This window comes from Rana temporaria, chromosome 5 (assembly GCF_905171775.1).
Source record: "Rana temporaria chromosome 5, aRanTem1.1, whole genome shotgun sequence".
Classification (NCBI taxonomy): domain Eukaryota; kingdom Metazoa; phylum Chordata; class Amphibia; order Anura; family Ranidae; genus Rana; species Rana temporaria.
This window is the reverse complement of record NC_053493.1, coordinates 1,437,416-1,450,851: the sequence shown is the minus strand read 5'-3', so window position 1 is coordinate 1,450,851 and position 13,436 is coordinate 1,437,416. Positions and strand designations below refer to the sequence as shown.

General features: G+C 46.7%; 1 protein-coding gene across 2 annotated transcripts in view; it reads left to right on the top strand.

The window, feature by feature from the left end:
- Positions 1–13,436, top strand: part of TSNARE1 (t-SNARE domain containing 1) — a 311,708-nt gene that overhangs the window by 163,444 nt on the left and 134,828 nt on the right. The gene's annotated exons all lie outside the window — the stretch shown is intronic.

Genomic DNA, 13,436 nt, shown 5'->3' with positions numbered 1-13,436 from the left:
GAGGTTACTAGGGGTTCCTCCCAGAGGTTACTAGGGGTTCCTCCCAGAGGTTACTAGGGGTTCCTCCCAGAGGTTACTAGGGGTTCCTCCCAGAGGTTACTAGGGGTTCCTCCCAGAGGTTACTACGGGTTCCTCCCAGAGGTTACTACGGGTTCCTCCCAGAGGTTACTACGGGTTCCTCCCAGAGGTTACTAGGGGTTCCTCCCAGAGGTTACTGGGGTTTTTTAATCCAGTGTAGATGCACCCAAGCAACGATATATCGGATGAGCAACACCCATGTATACTGTCATGGACCATACCTGAACAGTTCAGCGTTGGTGTCTCCAATCTTGGAAGACCACCATAGTCTCACTGGCCACATTCTTTAGCATTAAGTAGTGCTGACACTTTTAAGTTCTCGTTTTAGTAAATCCTGTCGAGTAGAAGCAGCTGAACAGGTGTGGAGAGAGTCGGAACCAATCACCATCTCCTTCTCCTGTTAGAATGACTGTGAAATTATTAATGCAGAAGTGCTAAAGATGGCACAGTGACACCTCATCACACAGCTGCTAATCTATGGCACGTGTCCGACCTGATTTATTATATAACGGGGCCAGAAGCAGAATCTGCTTCATCCCACATGAAGGAAAGAAAGTAACTTTGTCCTGGCATACACCAATCAGCCGTAACATTATGATCCCTCACCTAATATTGAGTAGGTCCCCCTTTAGCCACCAAAACATCCCTGACCCATCCAGGCATGGACTCCACTACTCTGAAGGTATGCTGTGGTTTCCGGCACCAAGCTGTCAGTAGCAGATTCTTGTAAGTTGGGAGGTGAGGTCTTCATGGATCTGACTTGTTTTTCCAGCACATCCCACAGATGTTCAATTGGATTGAGATCTCAAGCATTTGGAGTTCAAGTCCAACACATCACTCGTGTGCCTCAAACTCTCCTTGATTTCATCGGACCAAACCATTCTTCTATTTTTTGGTGCTCCAGCTCTAAGGCTTACATGCCCATTTTTGGCACCCTGACCGGTCTGTGGTTACACGGCCCCATACACAACAACCTGCGATGCTCTGTGTGTTCTGACACCTTTCTATCTGAACCAACATTACCTTTTTTTAACAATCCGAACCCCAGTAGCTCTTCTATTGGATCCAACTACATAGAACAGATTCCTTCCGCCACCTCCATGAACGAGCCTTCCCACCTCCATGAACGAGCCTTCCCTTGCCACCCCAATGAACGAGCCTTCCCTTGCCACCCCAATGAACGAGCCTTCCCTTGCCACCCCAGTGAACGAGCCTTCCCTTGCCACCTCCATGAACGAGCCTTCCCTTGCCACCTCCATGAACGAGCCTTCCCTTTCCACCTCCATGAACGAGCCTTCCCTTTCCACCTCCATGAACGAGCCTTCCCTTCCCACCTCCATGAACGAGCCTTCCCTTCCCACCTCCATGAACGAGCCTTCCCTCCCCCACCTCCATGAATGAGCCTTCCCTCCCCCACCTCCATGAATGAGCCTTCCCTCCCCCACCTCCATGAATGAGCCTTCCCTCCCCCACCTCCATGAATGAGCCTTCCCTCCCCCCACCTCCATGGATGAGCCTTCCCTTTCCACCTCCATGAATTAGCCTTCCCTTTCCACCTCCATGAATGAGCCTTCCCTTTCCACCTCCATGGATGAGCCTTCCCTCCCCACCTCCATGAATTAGCCTTCCCTTTCCACCTCCATGAATGAGCCTTCCCTTTCCACCTCCATGGATGAGCCTTCCCTCCCCACCTCCATGAATTAGCCTTCCCTTTCCACCTCCATGAATGAGCCTTCCCTTTCCACCTCCATGAATGAGCCTTCCCTTTCCACCTCCATGGATGAACCTTCCCTTCCCACCTCCATGAACGAGCCTTCCCTTCCCACCTCCATGAATGAGCCTCCCCACCTCCCATGAATGACCCCCATCATAAATGCCCCTCCCCACCTCCCATGAATGAGCCTTACCTTCCCCGCCTCTATAAATGAGCCTTGGCCACCCATGACCCTGTCACCAGTTGGCCGGTTTTCCTTCCTTGAACCACTTTCGGTCAGTCTTGACCACTGCAGACCGGGAAAATCCCACAAGAGCTTCAGGTTAGGAGTTGTTCAAGACTTAAATCTGGTATGGAGGTTCACCTTCCAGCAGGACAACGACCCTAAACATACAGCCAGAGCTACAATGGAATGGTTTAGATCAAAGCCTATTCATGTGTTAGAATGGCCCAGTCACAGTCCAGACCTAAATCCCATTGAGAATCTGTGGCGAGACTTGAAAATTGCTGATCACAGACGCTCTCCATCCAATCTGACAGAGCTTGAGATATTTTACAAAGAAGAAGAATGGGCAGAAATGTCCCTCTCTAGATGTGCAAAGCTGGTAGAGACACCCCCAAAAAGACTTGTAGAGAAAGGGGGTTCTACAAAGTATTGACTCCGGGGGGGGGGGGGGTGCATTTTTTCTTCCACTTCACAATTATGTGACACTTTGTGTTGGTCTATCACATAAAATCCTAATACAATACATTTACGTTTTTGGTTGTAACATGACAAAATGTGGAAAATGTCAAGGGGTATGAAGACAGCTCTGTAGTATCAAAAGTACTTGCCATGAAACAGGAAAAGTTCTTTGTCTTTGTAATATTTCTCCACCACCTTCAAAAGTGTGTCCAATGTCTCCATATCCGTGATAATGCACACAACAGACATGATGGACCTCCAATTATAAAGGTCATAATGTCCTCAAAGAGTCTCCGAAGGACACTATGATGCTTCGGCATGTCATATGGAGAGACCTTTTAAGTGCATTATAACCATTGAATCTGAGGTGTTTTATGTATGTTGAGTGCGTTTTTTCTGATGGGGAATAAAAGCGCTTCGGGAGAACCAAAGAATAGAATTGTATGTACAGTATAATGGGTCGGAGCCGTGACCGCAGATTGAGCAATTTTCAGATCTGTAAACGTCTCATCAAAAATAACACTCGACTGATCATTACAATTATGACCCAAAGCTCAAACCCGCTAAAAATCCGCCACGGTTTCCTGTGATTGCGTGGTCCTTGCAGCGCACAGTCTGTTGCCAACTTTTGTATCAGCGTGTAAAACAGATGACAAAGTTAAGTAATGATATAGATGTTTTAGTGGGGACACCGAATACCCATAAAAAGTGAATACTCAGATGTGGTAATCTCTTTACGTTCAGAGCGGCGCTTTCATGTCCGGATTAGAGAGCAGCAGGAATAAATAGAGAGAGCGCAGCGCCAGCTAAGCTCAAGGCTGTAGGCTGCGCATTCAAGGTATTACTTTGAAGGGATTAGCATATCAGCATGACTCTAAACGACGTGTCAGAGTATTTATGGAAACGGTCGCTTTTGCCCTCCAGCTTCCTCAAAGCTGTGTAGGAAATCGACATGTGATAGGATGAAAAGCTCCCCTCAATTAAACACGTCGACACTTAAAAGCTATCTAAGGGTTTTGGCCAGACACAATCTCTTCATTAAATTGTGATTATTTAAATGCTGCAACCTTTGACTAAGTCCATCAAAGTGCAGAGAACGGGATGACGCATCAGGCTTTGCCTACAGAGAAGGTTGTCCCTTTACCCTGAATTCCCAATTCAGTCCATCAGCGTGCAGAGAATAGGACGACCCACCGGGCTTTGCTTCACCGGGAAGGTTGTCTCTTTACCCTGAATTCCGACTCAGTCCATCAAAGTGTAGAGAACGGGACAACCCACCGGGGTTTGCTTCACAGAGAAGGTTATTCCATTTACCCTGAATTCCCGTCTCAGTCCATCAAAGTGCAGAGAAAGAGACGACCCACCGGGCTTTGCTTCAGAGAAGGTTGTCTCTTTACCCTGAGCTCCAGACTCAGTCCATCAGAGTGCAGAGAACGGGACGACCCACCGGGCTTTGCTTCACCGGGAAGGTTGTCCCTTTACCCTGAGCTCCAGACTCAGTCCATCAGCGTGCAGAGAATGGGACGACCCACCGGGGTTTGCTTCACAGAGAAGGTTATTCCCTTTACCCTGAATTCCGACTCAGTCCATCAAAGTGTAGAGAACGGGACAACCCACTGGGCTTTGCTTCACAGAGAAGGTTATTTCCTTTACCCTGAATTCCGACTCAGTCCATCAAAGTGTAGAGAACGGGACAACACACTGGGCTTTGCTTCACAGAGAAGGTTATTTCCTTTACCCTGAATTTCCGACTTAGTCCATCAAAGTGCAGAGAACGGAACAACCCACTGGGCTTTGCTTCACAGAGAAGGTTATTTCCTTTACCCTGAATTCCGACTCAGTCCATCAAAGTGTAGAGAACGGGACAACCCATTGGGCTTTGCTTCACAGAGAAGGTTATTTCCTTTACCCTGAATTCCGACTCAGTCCATCAAAGTGTAAAGAACGGGACAACCCACTGGGCTTTGCTTCACAGAGAAGGTCATTCCCTTTACCCTGAATTTCCGACTTAGTCCATCAAAGTGCAGAGAACGGAACAACCCACTGGGCTTTGCTTCAGAGAATGTTGTCTCTTTACCCTGAATTCCTGATTCAGTCCATCAGCATGCAGAGAATGGGAACGACCCACTGGGCTTTGCTTCAGAGAAGGTTGTCCCTTTACCCTGAATTCCGACTCAGTCCATCAAAGTGCAGAGAACGGGATGACCCACACCGGGCTTTGCTTCACCGGGAAGGTTGTCCCTTTACCCTGAATTCTTAACCTGAATTCCCGATCAGGCTTTACTTCACCGGGAAGTTTGTCCCTTTAGCCTGAATCCCTGACTAAGTCCCTCAGAGAATAGGCTGACCCACTACTGTTTACCTACCCTGTATGATCTCAGCCAGGGATAGATTCATACAACTTAAAAACTCTTTACCATCTATCCAGTGGCTGAGGCTTTGTGTTGTAGGTGTGGTATAGAGAGGGGTAGCTTTACTCATGTAGTATGGAGGTGTCTTCAGCTCCAGACCACTTTGAGGGGGTGGCTGACCTTTAGTGCTCAACTCATTTATTCACTTGCCACTTTCTACAAATATCCACCCCATCCACAATATATATGGAGAGGGCAATCTCACTGGGGTCACTTGTCCCAAGTATTCAGTACATTTTGGGCAAATTGGATTGACGTACAGGGGTTAATTATCTAGTGTTGCCTTGTGGCGGATGACTAAGGAAGTGCCTTGGTTTAGGGACATATCCAGTGCTGTATATATTATATAAAACATAGTGAAGCCCGTACTGTGTACACAGAAAAAGAAATGCACACAGAATGGTTGCGAGAAAGTTCTCTTGTCCATTCAGTAACTTCCACAGTTAAGAGATGAGGTTCGATCATGTGTCAATTGCCAGAAAACAATACATTTCTATGCCTTAGCACAGTGGTTCTCAACGCTAGTCCTTAAAGTAGGCCATACACGGTCGAATTTCGAACAAATTTTATTTTCAAAAAAAAAAATTTCGGGATCCGATGACGCCACCATTGATTTTCGAAATTCGGCCAACCAAATCTTCATGTTGCCGGGAATATTCTTTTCTCTCCGGGAATATTCTTTTCTTGCACATGCGCATTTTTTTTCTATTACATTTCTCGCACGATTCTCCCATCATTGATCAGAAAATCGTTTGTTTTTCAAAAAATTTCAAACATGTCGGATTCCTCAAATTTGTTTGCCGCACGAAAATCGGCTGTTGCTGCAGCCCCACTAACGGTGCGCAATTTGTACGAAAATTCTTGGATACGATTTTCGAAAGAAAATTCTTTCGAAATCCGAACCGTGTATGGCCGCCTTAAGGCGCCCCAACAGGTCATATTTTCAGGATTTTCCTCAGGATGAAACGGCTGTGGTAATTACTAAGGCAGTGAAACTGGTCAAATCACCTGTGCAAAATAATGGAAATCCTAAAAACATGATGATGCAGCTGAAGAATGGAACCTTTTAGGGCAGAGATCCCTATGTGAATAACCACAAGGAAATGGAGCCTCTAAAGCAGGGGTCTCCAAACTTTCTAAGCAAGGGGCCAGTTTAGTGACCTTCGGGCTTTAAGGGGGCCAACTTGTGGCCAATGAGAGTAGAGATTGATAATGCCCTGGCATTAGTGCTCCATCATTGGTTCTAATAGGAGGAATAGTGCCCTACTGTTGATATTAATGAGAAGAATAATGCCCCATTGATGGGGTTGGTAGGGGGAATCGTGCCCCATCATTGGTGTCAGTTGGCTGAATAGTGCCCCAAGGGCCAGATAAGGGCAGGCAAAGGGCCACATCTGGCCCCCGGGCCGCAGTTTGGAGACCACTGCTCTAAAGCATAATTCTGAGTAAAACCCATTTTCAAATTTTTCACCACAGTAGACTTTTTTACGTCAGTTGACAGCAGGAGCATCTATTAGTAATGGAAATAATTTCAGCCAGCTTGTCCAAAATAAATGATTTGAGCCCGAGTGTCCGTGTCATTCCTGTGTGAATGCAGCCTTGGGCTTTAGGGCGTCCTATTTTTTTTACTGCACCCCAACATATAAAAATGTCACATGCGGCACTCTTTCTGATGAAGTGTGCCACAGCTTAGGAGACCTCTGGGGTGCCATTCAGAATAAATGCTCCATGGTATGTGTATTGTAACAATACCAAAACACACAAGTCAACGTGTCCATTGAGCCAAGAGGCATCCTTCGCTGGAAGGGCGTAGTTGGGTCTGTATAGCAATTGGTGGACAACTGGGAAGAGTTCTGCAAACGTTTCTGGAGGCTTTTGAATCCATCAGAATAAAAATGAATGAATGCACACTGTATACTGGCAGCGCGTGACCACACAACGGCAATTTAAAGGGGACGTACCTGTACGCCCTTTTGCCTGTCCGTGCCATTTTGTCGATGTAAAAGTGCGTGCGCTGGTCGGCAAGTGGTTCGAATTCAATACAAATTTTATTTAAGACAATATATACATAGACATACCGTATATACTCGAGTATAAGCCGACCCGAATATAAGCCGAGGCACCTAATTTTACCACAAAAAAAACTGGGAAAACTTATTGACTTGAGTATAAGCCTAGGGTGTCCATGTGCATGCCTAGACTGACATTTAACATGGAAGTCTATGGAAGGGGTGCCCCGCCGTAAGTCCTCAGACAAAAAACTTTGCACACTTGTAGAGGAGAAATTGGGCTACATGTGTGCTAAGTACTGGGTCCAGGGGACCTACGACTGGCTGGTACCGGGTCCCCAAATTCACTGGAGAAATGACCGTTAACATGGGAATCTATGGAAGGGATGCCCGGCTTTGAAAAATCGGTGCTCCCCGGCCGCAGGTCCCCCGGACGACATAATTTGCACACTTATAGAGGAAGAGAGGAGCTACATGTGTGCCAGGGGACCTACGGCCGGCCGGTACCGGGTCCCCAAAGCCTTGGAGATCAGGTGCAAAAAGGTGACCCAAGTATAAGCCGAGGGGGGTATTTTCAGAACAAAAAAATGTGCTGAAAAACTCGGCTTATACTCGAGTATATACGGTACTTCAATTGATTCTCAAACCAATAAACTAACGATGATTGTAGTAGGTTGCCATGTGATGATCCAGACGGCCTGACGCGTTTCAGGACAGAATTCGTCCCTTCGTCAGGGGCATTAGTCAAACAGGGATCACACCAGACCGGTTATCATCATAGGAGTTCGCTGCCAGAGCGGTGACGGCACCCACTTTGTGGAAGGACACCCCATGTCGCACCTGGGACAATAGACCCCCACTAATCCACACAAGTCCTCCGTAAATAGCACCGCCAGGAGGCCCGTACCACTGTTACACCCCGCAACACTCCTTGAGACAAATTTCTCACCGCTCCAGGTGAGCCCCGTGAGCAATCAAGGGTTGTTGAACCACCAAGGTGCTGGCAATGCTAATGATGGAAAAATGGAAAGACGAAAACTGGACAGCCGCACTCCAAAATCACTTAAAAAGAGATGTCTTTTATTTTTCAACTGTACATACAGTCACTGCAAACCAACAAAATACAGTATGGCCGACGCGTTTCGCACTGACAGTCAGTGCTTAGTCATGGCTCAGCACTGACTGTCAGTGCGAAACGCGTCGGCCATACTGTATTTTGTTGGTTTGCAGTGACTGTATGTACAGTTGAAAAATAAAAGACATCTCTTTTTAAGTGATTTTGGAGTGCGGCTGTCCAGTTTTCGTCTTTCCATTTTGCCCGCAACACTCCTTGTCTATCCCCGCAGTGGGTGATGTGGGTCGTGGGTACTGGTCACAAGCCGTGGGTTGCAGCGCCACTGTATACATGGATCACGCCGCCTCCTTCCATAGAACATCCTTCTAGACTTCTGCAATGCATAATATGGTGGCGGATGTGGCGAGAAGCTCGGCGTTGAGTAGCTGCGCGCTGGATAGATGTAATCCATATGGATGTCTGTCATGAACACTTCCTGCTATCTCATTTCACATCCACCACAGAACTGACACACACATTGTGAAATGCTAATGTATTGTGTTATCCATGCGAAGTCTTATTTATTTCACTCTATTATCATGCCGATATTGTGCGGCGCGGGACATTGTTCTCATCTTTGTATTTCATCTCCAATGTTCATCATTCGCCCCCGCCGTAAATCCGCTTCCCAACATTCCCGTCTGTGAAATTTTCCACCCTCCCCTCCGGGCTTGTCCAACATAAGTTTGACTGAAGTGAAGAAAAAAAACGGAGGTTCTGTCATCGCCGAATGTGCGGTTGTGTTGGGGGGTAAAAGCCGCGTGACAGCGGACGACGGGCAGTTATAGTAATCGTACCCGTCAATTTCATCTGACATCAGAATAGGAAATGCCGCAACGAGCTGGCAGCCAAAGTGACAGCATTGTATCAGTGATGTGTCCGTCTGCCTTCCATTACAGCTTGATGGCCGAATGGTTTCACTTTGTATTAAAAAAAGCACAACAAACCTTGAGCTTTATTTAGCAAAAATCCGATCTCGTTCGGTCAGTTCCTTCTCTTCTGTAGATGAAGCTTTGAAGCTCCGTGATTGTTGAGGAAGCTCATGGTGAAATTTTTTATTTTTTTTATTTTACATTGTACTTTTAACCACTTCAGCCCCGGACCATTTTGCTGACCAATGACCGGGCCACTTTTTGAAATTCGGCACTGCGTCGCTGTAACTGACAATTGCGCTGTCGTGCGACGTGACTCCCAAACAGAATTGACGTCCTTTTTTCCCCACAAATGGAGCTTTCTTTTGGTGGTATTTGATCACCTTCTATTGTCTGCGCTATAAACAAAAATAGAGCGACAATTTAAAAAAAAATGCAATATTTTAACTTTTTGCTATAATAAATATCCCCAAAAATATATTAAACAATTTGTTTCCCCTCAATTTAGGCCGATACGTATTTTTCTACCTATTTTTGGTTTGGTTTGTGCCAAATTTATAGCGTTTACAAAATGGGGGATAGTTTTATTGCATATTTATTAATATATTTTTTTTTTTTTACTACTAATGGCGGCGAGCAGCGATTTTTTTTCGTGACTGCGACATTATGGCGGACACATCGGACAATTTTGACGCTGTTTTGGGATCATTGTCATTTATACAACGATCAGTGCTATAAAAATGCACTGATTACTGTGAAAATTACAATTGCAGTTTAGGAGTTAACCACTAGGGGGCACTGTAGGGGTTAAGTGTGACCTCATATGTGTTTCTAACTGTAGGGGGGTGGGGCTGGACGTGTGACGTCATTGATTGTCTTTCCCTATATCGGGGAACAGATGATTAATGACACTGCCACAGTGAAGAACAGGAAGGTGTGTTTACACACCGCTCTCCCCATTCTTCGGCTCCGGTGACCGATCGCGGGACACTGGTGGTGATCGGGTTTGAGGATCCCGTGGGCGCGGTCACGGAGCTTAAGACTGGGTCGCGACCCCACGGCTGGGCTTAGAGACACGTACAGGTACGTGATTGTGCACAGCCGTGCCATTCTGCCGACGTATATCGGCGTGAAGGGGTCCTTAAGTGGTTAAGGACCCATTTAGGGCCCATTCACCTTTCCAGCAGTTCTGTTGTGCCACAGTAATGCGCATGACGTAAAAGCACATCTATGGTCAAAATGTAAAGTGCTTATATTAATTTCCATGTTGTATTTCAATTATTTCTATTCTACTCCCATTACTCTGAACTTTTGACAGCCAGTGTTGCCTGAGAAAGAAGGAGCTAAGTTTGCCTCTCTCACACGCCAACAGGACTGTATTGACAGCGGGTATAGCCCAAGCCAGGGTGAGCCAAGTTCACCTTTTCCACACACTGAATTTAGCTCTGCCTGTCTCGCGACTGTATTGACAGCCAGTGTTGCCCAAGAAAGATTATAGACACCCTTGGCATTGTTTCTATTGGCAACAGCTGACTGGCAGATTTGGCACTGTCTGCAATGGCAGCTATTCTGTCACTGGAGCAGTTACCAGATTACAGATATCATCCATACACATGCACGGATGCCAACACGTGACTAGACACAGATGGTGATGTGGGACTGAATCTCCTGCCTAACAGTGGTGGGGGGTGTCTAGTGTTCATTTTTTAATAGAAATGTTTATTAACTAGTTTCTGACCAGCCGCCGTCGTTTTACGGCGGCAGGTCGGCTCCCCTGCGCGGGAGCCCGTAAAATCATGAGACAGACTGAGGTAAGTCCTGTTGGTTTGTAAGTGGTAAACTTGGTTCACTCTTGTGCAACACCTGCTACAAGTTACAAGATTGACTGAGCGAAGTCCTGTTGGAGTGTGGGAAAGGTGAACTTGCCTCAGTCTGTCTCGGGCATCACCGGCTGTCAATATCATGACAGAACCTGAGCCAAGTCTTGTCTGTGTGTGAGAGGTGAATTTGGCTCACTCTTGCGCAACTCTGGCTGTCAGTACAGTCAGACAGGTTGAGCAATGTCCTGTTGGCGTGTGAGAGAGGCAAACTTGGCTCAGTCTGTCTCATGCAACATCGTCTTATCAGTCATGACACAGGCTGAGCGAAGTCCTGTTGGCATGTGAGAAAGATGATTTTAGCTCAGGTCGTCTTCCACAACACCAGCTGGTAAACTTGGCTCACTCTTGCGCAACACCGGCTGTCAATATAGTCATGACATGGACTGAGTGAAGTCCTGTTGGAGTGTGAGAAAGGCAAGTTTGTCTCAGGCAACACCGGCTGTCAAAATCACGACTCAAGCTCAGCTAAGTCCTGTCTGTGTGTGAGAGGTGAACTTTGCTCACTCTTGCGCAACTCCGGCTGTCAGTACTGTCATGAGACAGATTGCCTTTCTCACAAGTCGACAGGACTTAGCTCAATCTGTCTCATGACGGTACTGACAGCCGGAGTTGCGCAAGAGTGAGCCAAGTTCACCTCTCACACACAGACAGGACTTGGCTCAGCTTGTGTTGTGATTTTGACAGCCGGTGTTGCCTGAGACAGACTGAGCCAAGTTTGCCTTTCTCACATCCCGAGAGGACTTTGCTCAATCTGTCTCATGACTCTACTGACTGGTGTTGCATGAGACAGACTTGGACAAGTTTGCCTTTCTCACAAGTCGACAGGACTTGGCTCAGTCTGTCTCGGGCAACACCGGCTGTCAAAATCACAACAACACAAGCTGAGCTAAGTCCTGTCTGTGTGAGAGGTGAACTTGGGCTCACTCTTGCGCAACTCCGGCTGTCAGTACTGTCATGAGACAGATTGAGCCATAACCTCTCGGCGAGTAAGAGAGGCAAACTTGGCTCAGCCTGTATCATGCAACTCCGGCTGTCAATACAGTTCCATTAGCTTCTTTGTTCCCATGCAGTGTCAGCTTTAAATAACAATAGCCCCAACGTGTATGCGCCCACCTGCCCACCACCCAATGGCGCTCAATCTCCTGGTCGCCAGATAACTTTTTCAGTTACCATGGCGATTGGGAGTTGTCCAGCCCCCCAAATCCCTAGTGCCCTTGATGGTGCAGGAAACGGTTGAATAGTTTGTGCAGGCCCACGAGGTTTCCCGCTTTTTATTCCTGATATAAATGTACTATAATCAGATGAAAGCGTTGCTTGCGGTGTCTACGAGTGAAAACACCAGATGGTGCCACTGAAAAAAGATCACGCGGTTTATGTTGGCTAACATTGCGCTGTAATGTGCAACAGTGTTCAAAGGCTTAGCAGCTAATGCTGTGCAAATGTCGTACGCCGTCCCAATTCCAATGTAAATGTTACCGGAATGTCTCCGCTATAACGATGTCATGTGCCGCCGTCTCCACCGTCTACCACCATGGACTCTCCTGTATGGAAGGAAGGTTACAGCACCGGGGGGAACTCTACTAGGTTCTCATTCATTTTTATAATTGGAGATCACTGAATCCAAACGTCTTAAATCCAGAAGAAAGCATTTTTGAAAGAGAAATTAGAAAGGAAACCAACGTTTTTTCTTCATTTTTATAGTAACCTTTTATGTGATTCTTGCATATCTTGGTTGCTCTTCCCCTTAGCATCACTGCCAATAGACAGCTTACCAGTAGCAGTGCTGGGCTTACTCATTGCTTTCTTAGTTTGCTATTCATAGAGAATAAATTAATACACCTAGCTTTTACCACTTACCTACCGGGCACTCCCCCCCCCAGGCCAATTCTCAGCTTTCAGCGCTGTCGCACTTTGAATGACACTTGCGCGGTCATGTGACACTGTACTCATATGACATTTTTATCATTTTCTTCACACAAATAAAGCTTTCTTTTGGTGGTATTTTATCACTGCTGTTTATTTTTATTTTTTTTACAAAAAAAAATATTTTTCTTTGTCAGTAAATTTTGTTTGAAAAGTAATTTTTCTTCTTCACTGATGAGGCGCCACTATTGGTAGGGTTGCCACATCATCCCTTTAATCCCGGATGCATATTAAAGTGGAGTTGCTCCCCAAAATGGAACTTCCACTTTTTGGAATGTTCCCCCTCCCCCACCCCGGTGTCACATTTTGGCACCTTTCAGGGGGAGGAGGGAGCGGATACCTGTGTAATACAGGTATTTGCTCCCACTTCCTGGCATAGAACACCACGGTGATCGCGGTGACCTACGCCACTTCCGGTGCCTACTCTGTTCTCCCCCACTGCCTTCTGGGAGACACACAGGTCACAGAAGACAGCAGGGACTAGTGAGGCCGCGTACACACGGTCAGTCCAAAACGATGAAAACGGACTGAAGTTTAGTTTAATCGGTGTGTACGGCCCATCGGTCTGTTGTCCTTCGGTCCCAAAACAGAGAACTTGCTTTAAAATCGAACCGATGGACGCCTGACCATTAGGTCGAAACCGATGGTTAGTACGCAAAAGCATCGGTTCAAAACCCGGGCATGCTCAGAATCAAGTCGACGCATGCTTGGAAGCATTGAACTTCATTTTTTTCAGCACGTCGTGCCTTC